At 46.6% G+C, this 18259-nt stretch overlaps 1 protein-coding gene across 3 annotated transcripts in view; it reads right to left on the bottom strand.

Annotated features, from left to right (window-relative positions):
- Positions 1-280: 280 nt before the first annotated feature.
- PRR16 (proline rich 16) overlaps positions 281-18259 on the bottom strand; it is a 137004-nt gene continuing 119025 nt past the window's right edge. For 2 of the 3 annotated variants that reach the window (XM_048502912.1, XM_048502915.1), the window contains exon 3: positions 281-3047. The gene's annotated coding sequence lies outside the window, so the exon portion shown is untranslated. Of the gene's footprint in view, positions 3048-16024; positions 16162-18259 lie in introns of all 3 variants that reach the window. The other variant, XM_048502913.1, reaches the window with a different exon arrangement.

The following is an 18259-nucleotide window of genomic DNA, read 5'->3' as shown; positions in this document are numbered from 1 at the left end:
AAACTAGTCCTCATAAAACTATTCCATACATATGGACAGCAAATGTGTCAAGAAGAAATGTGTTAGCATAGGCTGTTCCCAGAAATCATATGTTCTATATTTACTGAACCTGGTTGCTTTTCAAGTACAACAATATGAGAATTTCCCAAGGGTGGCTATATTACATACACTTTCAGATTGTGTTGTACTTTTGTGAAGTTACATTAACTGCTGGCTTAAAATCACTTTTAATATTTTCTTTTCTTTTAGAAAAATATACACATAATAGAGAACTCTGAAAAAAGGAAAATATATATTTTTATTCAAAACACGTCTAGCATCAAAGAAATCTATGACTTGATAATAACAAAATATTGCATTGGATGGATACAGTGACTCTTCCTATTTGCAGATTATAGATGAAATTATCAAACAGTTTTACACTCTTTCAATTTCCCAAACTTTATCAGATCCAACAATGGCATCTTTAGCAGCACCAGGTTATAATTTGAAAAGAAATTTCTGCTATACAAGAGTCACTTGAAATTATGCTGCGGTGATTTGTAATTTACAAATCAGACCACACTAAAAGTTATTTTACTTTTTGAGCATGAACAAACATAGTCACTGGGCTATATACAGCCCACATGGTTTTGCAATTAGTGACCTATTAGAATCTTGAGACTCCAGATTTAATGTTAAAAAAAACACAAAGGAAGCTTTTAGCCCTCATTGTTACGAAGAAAAGACAATAAATTTTAAAATCTCACAATACATGTACTAAAGGAACAAAATACATGAAAAAAGAATCTCAATCTTTGCTTTCTAAATAAGTTCTAAAGAAGATTTTATGTGACTCTAAAATTTGTATTAGAACTTCATATCTCCATATTGTGAAAGGACCACACTGACCAGAATTATTTGATTTATAAAAGGCTCCTTTCTACCTTATAGATTACATTGTTAACATTCAGAGGTGATACGATAAATACAGAAAGGTGCCACTTATAAAAGTGCCTTATGCCTGTAGAAATCATTCTATAGAAATCATTCTTTTTGCATCAAATCCAGACTAAGTACAGTAACTGAAACATATCCACTAGCTAGGATGTGGCAATGATAGGATTTATGAAAATAGATATGATTTGGTCTGTTTGGGAGGCTGGAAATATTGATATGTAGCTGTATCCTGGCCCTGAGTGAATCCCTGATATTGGGAAAGGGACAGCATTTTGGAAAGGAGCTAATTATCATGGTTCACTTTTGCAAATTAGATTCCATGACCAGTATTTAGCTATGGGACCTAGAAGCCACTGCACAGTCAAACTACCTGTATTACTGATCCATCTCAGATCCCAGGATGTGGTTCAGAAAGCAATGCCTGGCACACAAGCATTGGCCAAGATGACTAGATGTCCTGCTGGAAGGCATGAGAGAGCACAACAAGTCAGAAAGATGGCTGCCACATATGTAACATATGTGCACTGCTTCTTAGGGCTGCACAGGGATGCTAACAGCATTGTTCATCTGACTTTTGGGTGTCCATTTGCACATGCAGAAGCTGGACTACCATCAATGTCATCTACATTTAGGCCTGCAATAATGTTTGATGTGCCGCTCCTTTTGGAAAACTGTTACCCACTTGTGGATCAACATGTTCTGCTACAATATGTCCAACTACAACTTTCAAACTACCATAACGAAACACTTCCTTGGGAATATTAAAATAACCTATGTATTGAAATAAAAAATTAAAATACAGTCTTTCTGGGATTTCTATACATAGTTTCCAGTAGAAATATACATTATAATTCTGCAAACAATATTTATGTTAAAGCTTTCCATCTGCAAATCATTATGATTTAACATGGCAAAACAAGTGTTTTGGTTCTTATCTTCAAATATCCCTTTTTGGTGGTTGGAGGAGGAAAAAATATGGGCGAGCAATGAGAATCACAAAAAAGTGTGACTACAAATTATACAAATGCCACATTTATTTAGAAAAATAAACTTAAAATGCTTGTTTAGCTGGTACATTTTCCCATGAAGGACAGATAATTGGCTATAAAAATGTTATGTGTCAAATATGTTGTACAAATGGTTTTTCTTTGTATTAATTGGGAATATACTGTCCATGTTCATTAGGAACATGTATGTCAATTTCTTGGTTGTTACAATGATACAAAATGTATTAAAAACTAGATCCACTGTAAAATCCATGTCAACTTGTTGATGCTTTTTAATAATCTCAGTCTTAAGGAAGGACAATTTGCCTTGTGAGAAAGATTCCAGCTGGGTGAGATTGGCATTTTTCACTTCTGAAGATAGGTTTTCTTTTATTTTCTCTAGTAGCCCCTCTGAGAACTACTTGGTGTGGGCTAAAATTTCATGTGGCCATCTGTGCAAATGATGACCTACATCATTCCCCTGAATGGAAGTGACAGTGCAAATATTAGAAGTGCGTTGAGATGCAATCCGTAACAGATGAATCATTTGGGTGGAGGACAGTATACTTTCAAGCATGTCAGCATCATTGGCCCTCTCCTTCTATGGCTTTATATTTGCACAAGGATAACAAAGGTCTTCTCTTTCTGCCCAACATGATAATCTTCTGTTGGGAACATTAATTTTCTGCAGTCCTTTTAAGTGCTTCATCATTAATATGTTTGTTTAGCTACATATATTTGAATACTTTTGGAACACTGGCTGGACCAAAGGATTACTGTTGACTATTCTTGATTTCTTAGTATTGAACTCCTTTAGTAACAGATGGCTGTTTTTGTGGCAGGAAAGATATGAACTCCTCCATTTTTTCTTTCAGTTTGAATGTACTTAAGGCTGTGGTTTTTATCAGGTCTTAACTCATAGATGTTGGATATGAGGATGGTGGCTTACGCAGATTACGTCAGTAATCCATTGTGCTCTGGCTCAAGGATTTCCATGCTCTAAGGAGGTCCTAGTCGTTATAATCAAATCCAGCCTGTAAGAAATCGTTAACATTGAATTTGTCATGGAAGAAACTGGCCAATATGCCTCCAAATGTTGACATTCCTTCCAGCCTGAAGGAGCTGTAAAAGAAAAAAAGATAATGCTGTAACACCAATTCTATGCCATCACCATCTCTCATTCAATCAATCATACTTTCATCTCTTAACAAAAATGGTGCTCCTATGAGATGCAGTTCACAAAATTATAACAAATTTAAATAGCTTATTTCTCATTGAGTTCCATGAGAAAAAATAAATTAACTGGAATCATAGACACTACTGAGATGCATCAAAACCTAATGATAGGATATCTAGGATCAGGTTAAAATGTGTCCCAATGGTGCCGTTATATTCTTTTATATACTTCTTGGAAGACCAGTGAAGTAGGGAGAAGCCTTCCTACTACAGGGAACCAATGCAGCTCCCTCCATTCTAAAAAAGTCTCCCATACTGCACAGTAAAATAAGCTTCTCACCCCCCACCCCCCACAAAATCTCAAGAAACAGATTGGTTTGGGTGAGGAGCCTACGAAAAAGTAGGCTTGAATCTGCAATGTACTTGTGTGGGAACCAGTGACACAAATGTTGAGGCTCATTTTCAAGGTGGCAGGTTGAAATCTTAGAGCTACCAGAAAACCCACTTATTTGGTGGCTCACACTAAGAGGTCTCTGCATATTGACTTGTAGTAACCAGGCCCAGATCTACATTTTTAGGGAGGTCAAAATGACACCCCATATATAAATGAACTCAGAGGCATGAGACATTCGACAGCAAGAATACTGGAAGGGAGAAGAGCTAGTGAAAGGCGGGTTCTCCTCAAACAAGAGCACATGAAAGCTCAAAATGTCAGTGTTCCAGAAAGATAGAAATGTGGCAGAGAATTCACTACTGGGCCTGAGAGATTTTGGGATGTGTGTTTTGATTTGGTTGAAGAAATGGTGCAAAGCAACACACAAGGGAAGTCAAATACCATTTTCATGTTTGGTCAACATAAAGCCCTCCTAGCCAGGACAGGAAGGCTTAAAATGTCAGGACCAGAAAACGGGAGCAATGAAGTGAAATCTATTCTCATTAGCCTCTATTTACAACGTTCCAGCAGGTTTGTGTCCATTCCAGGGAAGAGAATGCTAAAGTAACACCAGTGACTGCACAACTTATATAGTCTGATGTTTTATTTCATTTCTAAGTTCTGTAACACCCAACAGTGTTTTGATATACTTTTATAGTGCCTTGTGCTCTACTGCATTGTGTTGGCCTTTTAGTAAAAAAAATATATTTCCCTTTTAAAGATTTCTAACTGTGGTCAAGATCTCACCTAGGTCACCTCACTGCTTATTCCTCACACTGAACATTAACTCCTGACTGGGGTACAGAATGTTGGCAGAGAGGGTGTGTGAAACAGGTTTCAGAAACTTGAGCACACATAGCCTCTATCTGTGCCTCAAGTTATGAGTAAAGAAAGGAATGGCAAAGTTTGAAAAATAGCAGCCAGACTAAAGAAAGTGGAGAAAAGGGTGGGCTGAGAGCAATCCAAAACCCTTTCTCATGCATGCAAATTCCCCATTGCCTCTTGAACAACGACAGCTTACACAGGGGAGGGAGGGGGAGTCTTATAAAAAATTGCAGCTCTGATCTTAACCAGAAATAACCCACTCCTGAAGTTCAGTCTTTTTCTCAGTCTGTTTCAATTCTGTTTTCTGCACCAAACCCCCTTGATTTGTGAAAGCTGAAGAATCTGCATTTAGTTTCAGAATCCTTAAGACTGACTACTAGTACCAATTTAGGATCAATGTATCAATTCCATAAGCCCCTTTGAGGAGGAGTGTAGATGAAATAAAAAATCACACTTTTGATACTCTTATAATTTTGAAAACAACCAGGAATCCTGCATGCAATCTAGCTAGATTCACAGCTGCTGACTCTGCAATTTTTAAAAGGTTGCTACGACTTCTGGCTGCCTGGGATCAGAAAGTAAATGTGCATTTGTTATAGCTCACTTATTATCATCAATAATGAATATTCTGTAATTGGATCTTAGTTAAAAATTCTGTTGATGCAGGAGCCAAGAGAGAATCCATAGCACTTCCCTGCAGCTATATTGGTTCTTTCTTCTTTGCTAGAGGAATTAAAAAGGTAGCAACTTCTTTTTTTTTCATCTGAACAGAAAGCTTGGACTCCCAGCAAAAAACAGAATTTCAAAATGAGCAGGAAAGTAATTGGTCTTTTTTTAAAAAAAAACTGAGTTCAAATTGATATCAGGATAATAAAATGCAGGAGTTACTTATGAAATAATTAGTAGGGATTCACAAGAAACTTGCAGGAGCTACCCTTGCCCCACCTTGCTTCCTCCCCTCTTCCCCTACTTCTCTCAAATTCTCACCCTTTCTCCCTCATGTCCCCCTTTTCTTACTCTCTCTTCCATACTGTCACTTTCCCCGTCTTTCTGCCGCCCCCTGCCATCACTCTTTCTCTGTCTTTCTACTGCCTCACCCCTTCATTCTTTCTGCCTCCCAGTGCTCTCCCAGCTTCCCCCAAGTTTTCTCTCCCACCCCCACAGCAGCAGTGGCAGTAGCAGCTCTTGCGGAATCACAATGAATCTTGCAACTACAGAGATCAGTTCCCTTAGACAACAACATTGCTATGGTACGATATTGTAATAAACATTAGTTATACCCACCAGTTAGGGTTTCCAACTCCAGGTTAGGAATTTTTTAAAGATTTGAGGGTGGAGCCTTAGGAGGGTGAGATTCAGCAGGGTATAATGCCATAGACTCTACCCTGCAAAGCAGTCAAAGCAAAGCAAACTGATGCCTGTCACCTAAAGATCATTTGTAATTTCAGGTGACCTCTAGCCCTCACTTTGGCTGTTTCCGCATGGCAGCGGAAACAGCTGGGTCGGCGATTTTCGCGCCGACCCGAAGATGCTGGGGCGATCACGCGCAGGGTGGTCAGGCGAGCGGCAGCGGCGCCCGCGGAAGCGCCGGCACCCGCCCGACCCGGCTTGTCCCTGGGCCTCCGGCACGTCGCCAGGAGACTGCAGGGACCGCGCCCCCCCCCTGGTCCTCTCGCAGCGCCTGCTCGGCGGCAGGGCGAGGGCATGTCCCCGAACACCGGCGACACCGAGCAGGGATAGATGGCGCCCGGAGTGAAGTCGAGATTGAAGCAGCTGCCGTTAAGCTCGACAGCGAGCTTCACTGCGGCGTTTCCCCAAAAGGCAGGCGGTAGCGAGGGCGGTGGTAGCGGCAGCGCTGGTCAACTAAGCGCTTCTGTCGCGAATGGCGGCCCTGGAGGGCGGTGTTTTGCACGTCTCCCAGGCTATCATTATTCTGCCGATGCTTGAGGAAAACGGCCTTTGAAATTACAACTCTAGTTCCCAAGAAGGAAATTGTTGCTTTGGAAGGTAGAGTCTATGACACTATATCCTTAAGAGGTCCCTCTCCTTTTCAAAGCCCACTTTCCTCAGGGTCCACTCCCAATTTCCAGGAATTTGCTAACATGGAGTTGGCAACTCTTTTCCTTCTCACCCAAATGCCAACCTATCTTTATCAGCCCCTCTGTTTTAAGTTTTCTATCTTCTCCTCTCTCACCCCAGTGACCTCTACCTAGGAAAATTAGTCTTTATCCATAGAGGAGGCTAATGCAGCTTATGTTAGTTCCCTCTTCTTGTTTTTATCCATACAACAACCTTGTGAGGTAGGTTAGGCTGAAAGTATGTGACTGGTCCAAAATCATCCAGTGAGCTTCCAAAGCAAGATGGAGATTTGAATCTGGGTCTTGAAGATCCTGCTATAACCACTACACCACATTGGCTTTCATAGGGTGGCTGTTATTGAACAGTAGCAAGGTGGCAAACTTGTCAAAAACATCAAAACATTTCAAACATTAAAAATAGCATTTAAAATACAAATACATTTAAATATTTGAAACGAACAACTCACATAAATATGCAGAAACAAACAAACTGTAGTAATGCACTGCTGACCCAGCAGCACCGTAGTAGAACGTTGGCACACCAACGGACCTACGGCCTTCTGAGTGCATACCCGCCCCCACTCCTCAACCCGTTATGGAGTCCGCGGGTCATGAACTATCTGGCTCTCAGTCACGGGCGCCAGGGACAATGGTCTTGCCCCAGGTGAGGATTAGGCTTAGACGCTTACGCTCTTCTGCTCATGCGTAGCAGCCAGGTGAGATCATCCATCACGCATGATGATCTCGCCCTCCCTGCTCTCCCGCTCTCCCGGTTTCTCCCGTCCGCCCTCTACTGCGCCCCCATTAGAATCATAATAAAGGTGCCAGGAACCAGCCGCGGCGGGAGATTAGCTAGGAACGAAGCTCCGGCGCTCCATGCTAGCGATCTCCGCTCAGATGTTATCTCTCGAGCGTCTGCGTCTGCGTTCTTGCGCTGACCCGCGATGGAGTGCGACTACAAGCTGGTGCGCGGGAAACCCACGAGGAATCCTCGAACCTCCACCCTGCTCACCGTCGCCTGGGGAAGGGCAGCGATACCGAAGTCCAGCTGGATCGGCGCATCCAGGGACCACCGTTCGGTATCGCCTGTCCTCTGGATCGGCGCATCCAGAAGTCGCAGCAGCGTCCTAGGACACTCTCGTCCGGCCGGAACACGGTGAGTAATGGGAGCTTGCAAAAGCAGGAGCTTATGACAAGCACGTTGGCGAGGCTGAAAGCGTTAGCCCGAAATCGCGGCAGAGGTCCCGTAAAGAGAAGGGTGCGCCAAAGCAGGTGGTTCGAGGAGATTGAAGCTCAATGTCCATGGTACCCAGAGGGGGGGACATTGAATCTTAAGGACTGGGGAAAACATGGGGCGCACTCTTAGCACAGAGCCTCGTAGGCGCCGATGTCACTGCTACTGGCCGTGGAGACAATGTTATGTCGCATGCATCAGCCTGCAGACCTGGCTCCCTTGCAGCCAGAGCCGCCCTCCTTTCGATCTTTCACCTTCAATTTCAACCCCGGAATTTTTCTCTATCCGCTAAATTGGACGCCTGTCCTCCTTCTGCCCCCCTTGCTCCTTAGCCCATTTCAAACTCTCCCGAGGCTCAGCCGCCCCCTCCCCTTGCTCCGCCTTCATTTTTTCGAAGCCACTGCACCTCCGTCAGCGCCACGTAATGCGTGCCCAGGTTTCAAAACTCTACGCAGGCGTATTAGCCAATACGATCTGCAGAAGAAAGAAACCCTGACGGAAGAGCGATGCCCGATATTCTTGCATTATGCCCGTCCATTTCACAGATACCGAGGGGGAGGTGGCGTCATTGGCCGGGTTATTAATGTACCGCCCTTTAAAATATAACATCCTCACTGGAAGCTCCGCCAAAGCGATGCGAGGGCAGGCCAGGAATCCCCACTAGCCCCTACGTGAGAGGCATGCTGGAGGTCAGATCGAGACGTGAATCACCCTAATGGTTCCGGACGACTGGAAAACCATACTTCGCTGTGCTCCTGAGCCCTGCACAATTTGTGATCTGGGAGGCGAGTTCCGCCAGCAATGCATCAGCAGGGAAGGCCGCCTCCGGCCTACACTAACCGCTCAGGCTTTACGGTTTCGATGCTTTACTGCCAAGCCCAGCGATCAGATGGTGTCCTGCCTGGGAGGAGCCCACCGCTTACGGTAAACCTCTGAGTGCGCTCTACAAGGCATTTATCCAAAGTCCCCAATGTACCCGGCCAGCCAACCCAGAGTTTCTCCACCATCCGGCAAAAAACCCCCCCAAGAGCCCTATGCGGAGTTTGTAGACAGGCTTCAGCTGGGAAGCTCTCAAAAGGCAGGTAGATGGCGAAGAGGCCCAGAATGAGCTCCTCATGTCGCCACCGCTTCAAAGAGCGCCTCCACTGGAGTGCCGCCAAGAGCAATCCGCGAGGCCTGGAGCAAGAATCCTGGTTGGCGACATGGCTTAAAGCTTGCCAGGACAGCCGGTCCTCCAGCTCACCAAGCTAACCTCCCTGCGCCCGCAGACACTCTCCCACCACCACCGGGGGACAGCCCCAGGGGAGTTGCTTTAACTGCGGCAGGTCAGGACACTTCGGAGGAGTGCAGGCAGCCCGGCGGGGGGGCCTACAACCCGATGGAGGAGGGTCCTCCCCAGGAGGAGAAGGCCGCCTAAAACCCGGTGCCCACGATGCCAGAAAGAGCTTCCACTGGAGAAGCGACTGCCCGTCGGGAAACTCCCACGCGGGCGTCTCCCCAGCCCAGGACCAAGGAGGAGGAGTACTCGAGCAGACCCAACCCCCCAGGCCCCTGCCAAACCCACCCCCCCCATGGGTGGCATCTGGCTCGCATGCACCCAGCCTATCTCGCTTCGGATTCCCCGCGAGGTTCTTGTCACCCCAACCCAGTATAGCGAGGCCCATCCCTACCGGGACTATTGGGCTGAAAAGATGCTGCCAAAAGAGCCTCTGCCGCTGAAGCAGGGGACTGTTCATCGTCCCCGGAGTAGTCGACTCCGCACCAGGACCCATCCATCTCCAGGTCTGGACAAACATCCCACAAGAATTGCCTGCGGGAGCCAGCTGCGCTCAGTTGATTCTCCTGCCCCATGCGTTGCCCGCTGCCGACCCAATAAAGGCTACAGGCCCCAGCAGCCAACATGCGGCGCCCAGCCCACACCACCATCGCGGGCCCGGTGGAGGCGCCCTATCGGGGCTCCCGTACATACCTGGAGCCAGCCGCCATAGAAGGATGTATGTTCAAGGAGCCTGAGTGGAAACCGGCACTGATGTTTACCGTCATCAAGAGCAGCCGAGTGGCCCGACCAGTGGCCGACCGAGGCTTGCACCCGCTGTCTGGGGGTGGGGAGACAAACCGCGAAGACCTTGAGCATCCGGCGCTCACGGTCAACAGCCCGGGATTTCGGCTGACAGCTCACAGTCCTTGCCCCATCGTTTTTAGACATCCATGTCAATCTCTGGGGAAGGGACCTCATGGAAGTCGAAGTCAAAGCGACTTTGGTCTGGGATGGATAAAGCCATCACAGATCATTGATCCCAATTGTGCCTTCAGAAATTTACTTCCTAATTTCCGTAGGAAACTGTTTCCCTCTCTCCCCTCTCTTCTCCTTCTGTTTTTTTCGACCAGTTAAAGGCGGGAGGGCCAGATTGGCTGACTAGCCACTCCCTGGATTAAAATCTGGGCGGGCAGAATCACTGGTACTGCAGCACTGCCAGGACAGGCCCCAGAGTTAAAGGGGCTGCCACCATTAGGCCCCTAATACCCAAACCTGCTTGGGTTATGGCTGCCCAGCGCCCTGGCAACTTTACCAATACCACGTTAAAAGCCAGGCGCTTAGCCGAAACCGCCCCTATAAGAGGAGAGAGGCGGTCACCGGCGGGCGGCAATTCCAAAGATAATTCGATCACAAATTTGGGGGTATCCTCCAGCGCTTCCTGCATTAGCCACCGAAGGTCGCGGTAGAGATTGCAACTCCCTTGCAAAACCCCCCCCCTTTTTTTCCTTTGGGTGTCGCGAGGAATCTGCCTCTAATCAGCCTGAATTGCTTCATTCCCCGGATGCACCCATCCCCCCAAAGAGGCGCTTCCAAAGCCCCCCTTGTGTGTTGCTGATTAAGCATGCATACCCACAATCCCCAGGACCCGCCTGTCCCCTCCCCTCGAGGCTCGGGACTTATTCGCCTTGGCCGCACCCTGATGGCGGCTCTGAAGCCAATTCCCACCAGGGTTGCGCCTACCACCTCCTGCCCTCCCTGTCAAACGAATTAAAGAAAGAGGAGTAGGCTATTTAGTAGAAAGATTGCATTAAAAGCAAACGCCTTCCGCGCATGGCTGCAAAACAAGCCTTCTTATATTAAACTCTCGGCCCCAACTCAAACAAAAGCTTCGATCTTGATCTCCCATGCCACCAGCTCTAGAACCGAGGCCTGGTGGGACCCGGCCTCCTCCTATAACTTTGGGGGGGGGGGGGGGGGGGGGGGGGGGGGGGGGGGGAAGGGGGTGTGTTTCAGTCCCCTATTCCTACAGGCTCCTGTAGTTCCGACTCGCCATACTGGCGAAGGCCAGCCCATGGAATGGCGCCAGGAGGAAACTCAACCCCATCAGAGATGGAGACACATCTCTCTGAAGGATCCAGCCCAGCGGCCTCAGCGGGAACGCCGACGGCGCGGCACTAGACGGTCAAAGGAACCCGGATGACCTGGGGAAGCGTCAAAGCAACCGCCAGCCAAGCTCAAGAGCTGCTGCGTAATGGCAAAACCACCCAGCGAGGCATCCGAAGAACCTCTGTGCCGCTCTCTTTGCGATCATCACCGCCAACTTCGGCGGCCACCATCCCTTTGCCTGCTCTGCTGCCTCTACCGATGGCAATTGGTTACCCACTGACGAGCTTTACAACGGAATAACATCTGGGAGCAGTTTGCTGCGCTGCCAGCGATCTCATCTTTCTGCCTGGGCCGAATTTACCTAGGAGTCGGGAGCCTGCTAAGCTCCTGCCTGCTCCCCGTTTGCAAAGCCCCGGAGACTTCCTAAGCGGAGTCTGGCTTAAGCCCGCTTTATGAATCTTCATCCATCAAGAGTACTCTATGAGCGCTGACTGGGGACCCGTCGTCCAAACCCTTCCGGCGAAATCTCTCCTTGTCACCAAGACTGTCGCCGTAATCCGCGGAGTCCAACACCTGCGCCCGCATCTCTCCGGTAGCGGCGAAGAACCGACCCGGGCCCATTCACTGGATTGACCAACTGGAACTGCCGCGCTACCGAGGACATTCCCCCCGTGTTCGGGAACATCTTGCTCGAAGGGTTGGTTCTGGACTTGCGGGGAGAGAACTTCAACTACATCCCTGCTCGGCTCTCTGCGGGACTCTCTGTTGCCTTGAAATTAAGCCTCACCCATGCGTCCCTGCCTCAGGCTCCACCCGAGCCGAACGCCGCCGCTCAGCTCCACTCTGCCCCTCGACCCCTCTTGCCGGAGCGATGCGGTTTGCACACCTCTCCGAAGCGGAGTTCGTCTCCCTCGTAACTTCCCTAGTGGGAGTCCCGGACTCGCTTCTTGCAATGCTATAAGACTATTGGCCTGCTGGCCTGTGCCGCTCGCGAAGTCCATCAACTCTACCTCCCGCATCTGGATGCCCTGGCCTCTGAGCAGCAGGAACTTCGATCAAAAGCGACCCTAGATAATCGATGCCGCTATTGATTACTTATTGTTGTTGCATCACCAAGGTTGTGAAAATGTACGTAATATGTGTTGCTTTAACCTCTCTGATAATTCCCAATTGATTCATACCATCTGAAAGTCTAGCGAATTGCAGGAAGTTGTATCTAATCCTGAAGTATGATGTTTTGCCCAATGGTGGTCAGCCCTCTGGAGCTGGCTGCGGGAGGATGGTTAAGTGCTTTATTGTACAGCTCTGCATTGGTTTTAATTGTATGCCTCATTATCCGGATCTTGTTTGCGTTCAATGTATGTCTAATATTGCCTGCTTAACCTATGTAAGAAGCCCTCGAGCTTTCCCATTTACCTCGCAGCCAGAAGTTCTAATGTTGCACAAGCAGCTCGGTCAACTTCGAGCCAGACAGCGAGGAGGAGACAAAGCGTCCCCTAAATCGCCCCTATAGCGAATTCGGTCCCCTTTTCTAAAAAATGTAAAAAAAAGGAGGAGATGTAGTAATACGCACATTGCTGACCCAGCAACTTTTACCGTAGTAGAAACGTTGGCACACCAACCGGACCTACGGCCTTCTGAAAGTGCGCACCGCCACCCCCCACTCCCTCAACCCCATTATGAGTCCGCGGGTCATGAACTATCTGGCTCAGTCACCGGGAGCAGGGACAATGGTCTTGCCCCCAGGTGAGGATTAGAAGCTTAGGCAGCTTCACTGCATCTTCTCCATGCGGTAGCAGCCAGGTGAGATCATGCATCACATGATGATCTCCCGCCCTCCCGCTCTCCCGGACTCTCCCGTCCCGCCCCTCTACACGCCCCCATTAAAATCATAATAAAAGGTGCCAGGAACCAGCACGCGGGAGATTCGCTAGGAACACGAAGCTCCGCGCTCCCGCTGCTGGCGATCTCCACCAGATGTTATCTCCGCGTCTCGTCTCGTTCTTGCGCTGACCACGTGGGTCGACTACACAAACAAATAGGGATGAAGGCAAATAAGTGAGGAAATTCCAAACAAAACAAAATGTTTTTCACCCACTGGCAAAAGACGGCTATATACAGATGAATCTCTCTTGGGAAGTAATTCCAAAGTTTTGGTGGTGCCACTAAGAACATCTTTTCTCAGGTTGTCACCAGTCCAGCCTCAGATCGTGAAGGCACTTGAGGCAGAGCCTCTAAAGGTGATTGAAGAGTTCGAGGAAGTTCAGATGGGAATAGACAGTCCTTAAGGCATGCTGGTCCCAGGCTTTATAGGGTTTAAAAGATAAATTCCAGGATTGCATCCTGACACAAATTTTGAGCCAGCTTAGTTGGAACAAGACTGGTGTGACATGATCTCTATGACCCACTCCAGTCAACATTCTGGCCACAGCATTCTGTACCAACAGAAGCTTCTTCAAGGCAGCTCCAACTACAGTATACTGTGGTCCCATGCCATCACTAATATACATTTTACCAGGGCACACATCATAGTGGCAAGCTCTTTCTACCCAGGAAAGGTCACACAGGTGGTTTACAAACCAAAGCTGATAAAAGGTGCCCCTAACCATTGCTACCACTTCCAAGTTATGAATCGTTTCTTTAGGGAGAATACAACCCCATCCAGAACAGGGGATAATGCACTGCTTGATCAGATCTTCTCCCCTCCATTTGACACTACATGAATGGGCAGTGGAAGGGAAGTATCTCTGGCCAGTGTTCAACACCTGGGGGGAATTGGCCATCGCTCCAGCAATGAATACCAGGTGTCCCTTGTATTGCTCCAGGGGATGGTAGCATCCATGCTCCCTGCAGGATGCTTTCCAGATCAACTGGTCATGGTCACTGATGTATGCTTTCCCACTCAAGTCAGAACAAGGCCAATCTCATCTTGACTGCCTCCTTCTGGCCCAGGAGTCCCTAGTTCAGTCACCTGTGGACCTTGTCCACAGAAAAGGCACATGTGTTTGCCCTGGAAAACTGACCTCCTGAGTACTGTTCAGGTTCTCTACCTCGATGTAATTTAAACCTCACACCTCCTGGTCTGTCTTCTGACTCCCTGACAGGTTAGCCAGATGAGGTTTTTCCTGTATTGTTGTTTTCCTGGACTAACATAATAGAAAAGAAGGATGAGCCATCTCAACGGACTTATTGAGACGTGTCCCCTTTAAGAGAAATGGAGTTCATGCTCTGAGGTTGATGAGAGAACAAAGAATCTGAAACGAATGCTGCGTCTCTGGCTTGTAAAGTGTATCACGATTGTTTATTCCCTCTGTATTTCGAAAAAGTGTTATTATATTGTGTGCATGTATACTTTTAGACTTATTCACTTATATTTAGGTTGTAGTAGCTTTATATATCTATAGGATCACACTTTTGGTGACTGGTAAATAAAGAGGGAAGCGGCAGAGTGCAATGTGCTTGTTTTCATTGCCAGTACTCTATGTTGCACTCCTTTGAACATCCTTGACAGGTTGGCCAGATAAGGTTTTTCCTGTATAGGTTTTTTCCTCTACCAGACAATCCTATTCAGCCAGAATATGAAGGTGCTGGATTCCTATTCTTGTCCCTGGCCTAGCCAACTCTTCTGTTAAGATGGGTTTGGCAGCTATATCTGCTTTCACGGTGGCTCCCTGTGGTGGTAAAGGAGATCTGGAGGGACGGTGCCCCCCTTCCCCTGGTGACACTCTGAACAGGAAGAGCAGCTAGCCCAGGCATGTAATGGGGGGGGGAGGGGAGCACTTGCTAGATAGCTAAAGCTCTTTTACAGCTGACTAAAATGCTCCATGGCTGATCTGCACAAGTGCAGTCTTATGTGTGCATGCAAAAAGGACCACTAGTTGAACTGGTCAGCAAGACTTTTTCTTCTCAATTTAATTTTACAATATAAGTATTGTCCACTCTTCAGTTCATTTCTTTCAAAAATGTTTATTACGATGTTATGATGGCATATCCCTACCTATAGCCACTTTATTATGTAAGATGTGTTACCCGTTAGTTAGATAATCTAAACTTTTCAGTAGGTTTTTTTTGTCATCAAGTTGCAGCCAACATATGGTGATCTCATAGGATTTTCAGGCAAGTGGTTTAATATATAGCTTCTTCTGTGTAGTGTTACAGGTATTTGTCAGCAGTCTACCATTTAAATACTAACCAGGGATGACCTTGCATAATTTTTGAGAGATGACAAGATCTGGTTAGTCAGGGGTCTCCAGTCCAGGACAAAAGCAACCCCCTGCTCCCCATATCAAGTCACAGTCAACTTTTGTTGATCCTGAAGGGTTTTCAAGGCAAAAAAAAAACATTCAGAGGGGGTTTTCTATGGCCTGCCCTGCATAGCTTCCATTGGTGATATTCTAATCCAAATACCCTGGTATTTCAATGTGTGGGGTGCCTCCTGGGCAGGGTGGGGTGCCTCCTGGGCTTGGCTCAGGCCATCTGCCATCACTTCTTCCCTATTCCTGGGCAGTCCTCACCCATCCTTGTTCCAGGTGCTTCACATTACAGGTTCTATTCACTTGAAGTTCCAGGCAACTCGCCTGCAAGCTCCTCCTCCTGCTCCATCACTCCCTTTCTCTGTTCTCAGTTTCATCTTCTCTCTCTCTCTTTGCCTCTCACTCTCTGACTACTCTCATTTCAACTTCACAAGTACGGAGTGCTTCTGCTTCCTTGTGTCCCCTCCCCAATTACTATCCCACAACTGCCTTGCTATCCAGCTGATCCAGCTTAGCTGTGGCAGGAGCTTTCCCTAGATCCCCATTGGCCTCTGGGCTGTCACCTGGGCCCAGCTAGGTCACAGACTAGCCACCTGTCCTACAGGCCCAACCCTGGACGTAAGTCACCAGGGGTGTGTGTTCGCTACTCCAGGTCAGCTCACCATCAGCTGGGTGAGACTGGAGATTGAAGTCATGGCAGAAAGGCCCAAGACAGGCTGACCTGGCCCCAGCTCACCTGCCTCCTTGAGCTCTCCCACCTTCTGTATCATCCCTCAGGGTTTGGTGAGGGTCTTCTCCAGGTAATTGAGGTGGCACAGGGACTTCGAGAGGAGCTGGGGAAATCGTTCCAGCTTAACTTCCAAAATCTGAGCTCTATGTAATGAGTTAAATGTTATATTAATAGAAAATGTAACGTTAAAAACAAGGATAAAATCTATTTTTTCTATTACAGCATTTAAATAATATTGTTAATAAATAAGTAGGTATTACTTCTTACATAATAGTTATAATCTGTAAAACATGATTTGAAGTTATAATTTACAAAATGCTATTTGAAGTTTCCCAAAATACATCGAGTAAATTATATTGCTATGGCTTGCTTAACGATACTAACATTTCCTCCATTTACAGAAAATAGCAGTTCCTTCTTAACTGCTGCTACATGTTGAAACATACCAGCTTACTTAAAGATGTTCTTCCTTATGCTGAGTCTCTTACAGAAACGTTTGAGTTTGTGCATCACAGACTGAAGTACTCCCCTGATATCCACTCCTCAAAGCCGCATGCATTCCAGTAGCATGAATTATAAACAATATCAGGATAAGAAAGCAATGCCCTGTAGCTCAGATAACAGTGAAATCTATAAAAGTACTTATTCCTATCAGTGGAAGCACTGGTGGGCTGGAGTATGATAAATGTGATATGGGCTATAAACACACAGCTGCCAGCTATTTGCACAGATCCAGAGTGATTAGAAAGGCAATGAGATGTAGCAGCAGTATTCTTTTCAACCCAAGTAATAACAGATCATCTTTTATCCACTCTCACATCAAACATGATTTAGAAAGTGTTTCTTTTACACGCTACCTGCCTGAGTGGAGATTCATGTGCAAATCTGAGTGGTTTAGAATAGTCACCAAGCATCACATGCTACAGAGCAAGCTCTGTCAGCCATCAGACCATTCAAAATGCTGAAATAATGTCATTTTTTACTACTTAAAAATGCATGTGATGTATTTTTACAGCTTAAGTGGACAGACCTTACAAGGAATTGTACAGCAGGGGCATTGCCATAGACTAGCCATTTTTCCACCAGGTGATCTCCTACACCCAGCTCCTATTTCTTGCTGCTGCTCTTACAAGCAACAGGAGGAAAATAACTTGTGTGTGTGGCTGGGGTGGGGGGTGACAGTGTGATGTCAGTCTGGGAAATCCCAAAAATTATGTCTGTCAAACTTCCAGCAATTCATAGAGTGATTAATATCATCATCCAATGGCACCCCATGTCCCCATCTCACTCCAGACTCCTGCTGGTTGCCAGTGACTGTCTGCCAACCCTACAATGTAAGGAACTCAGGGAAATGTGTTTTGTATATGTCATAGGAGGCAATGTTCCCTCAAACCGCTTTCAATATTTCTAAGGCCCCTTCCACACATTCAGAACAATGCACTTTCAATTCACTTTCACAACTGTTTGCAAGTAGATTTTGCTATTCTGCACAGCTGCAAAATGCACTGAAAGTGGATTGAAAGTGCATTATTCTGCATGTGCAGAAGGGGCCTAAGCAATATTGTTAGGTACAGCTAAAAGGATATTTATTTTATTATCTTTCTCAAAATACACATTTTGTCTATTTCTGGGTATTTCCCTTTCTACTTCCTCCTCCCCTCCCCTTTTCTTCCGGTCTCCCCTCCTCTTCTGTTTTTATTTAATAGGGTAGGTTCTTAGGGGTGGAAGAGTTTAGTCTAATTTATTTTTACTACATGATCTCCCACCACTGGAAAATTTACTTGGAAATTTTACTGGTACCAAAGCTTTTAAAATTCTATGTTAAGTTTAGGGCTTCAGTTATTTATGGACTGAATTTTATTGTATCATATTGTATGTACATGCCCCTTCCCCACCAAGCCCAGCCTTTGGCTATGGTAGGGCATAATATAAGCCTCCCCAAAGTAAAAGTAAATAGAAATAAGTCTAGGTCACAAACCCATATGTCCAAACTGTCAAATATTAAGATATGTTTAGGTACACTTTAGGGCTATGTGCTTTTCTACACCTAACTTTGGGCATATCTACGAATCTAACAGTGCCAGCCCAAGGGGAGCCAATGAAGTGTTGCACCAGTATACCTCAAAGGTACAATGGCGTAGGACTCAGTTATACTGGTACAGGACTCCCAGTGTCTCTGCATCATCACAGCCCCACAGCAGCCACCCACTGGTACAACAGAGGTGTTTGCACCAGTATGGT

This window comes from Sphaerodactylus townsendi, linkage group LG07 (genome assembly GCF_021028975.2).
Source record: "Sphaerodactylus townsendi isolate TG3544 linkage group LG07, MPM_Stown_v2.3, whole genome shotgun sequence".
Taxonomy (NCBI): Eukaryota; Metazoa; Chordata; class Lepidosauria; order Squamata; family Sphaerodactylidae; genus Sphaerodactylus; species Sphaerodactylus townsendi.
The sequence above is the reverse complement of the archived record's forward strand: the minus strand, read 5'-3'. Positions and strand labels throughout refer to the sequence as shown.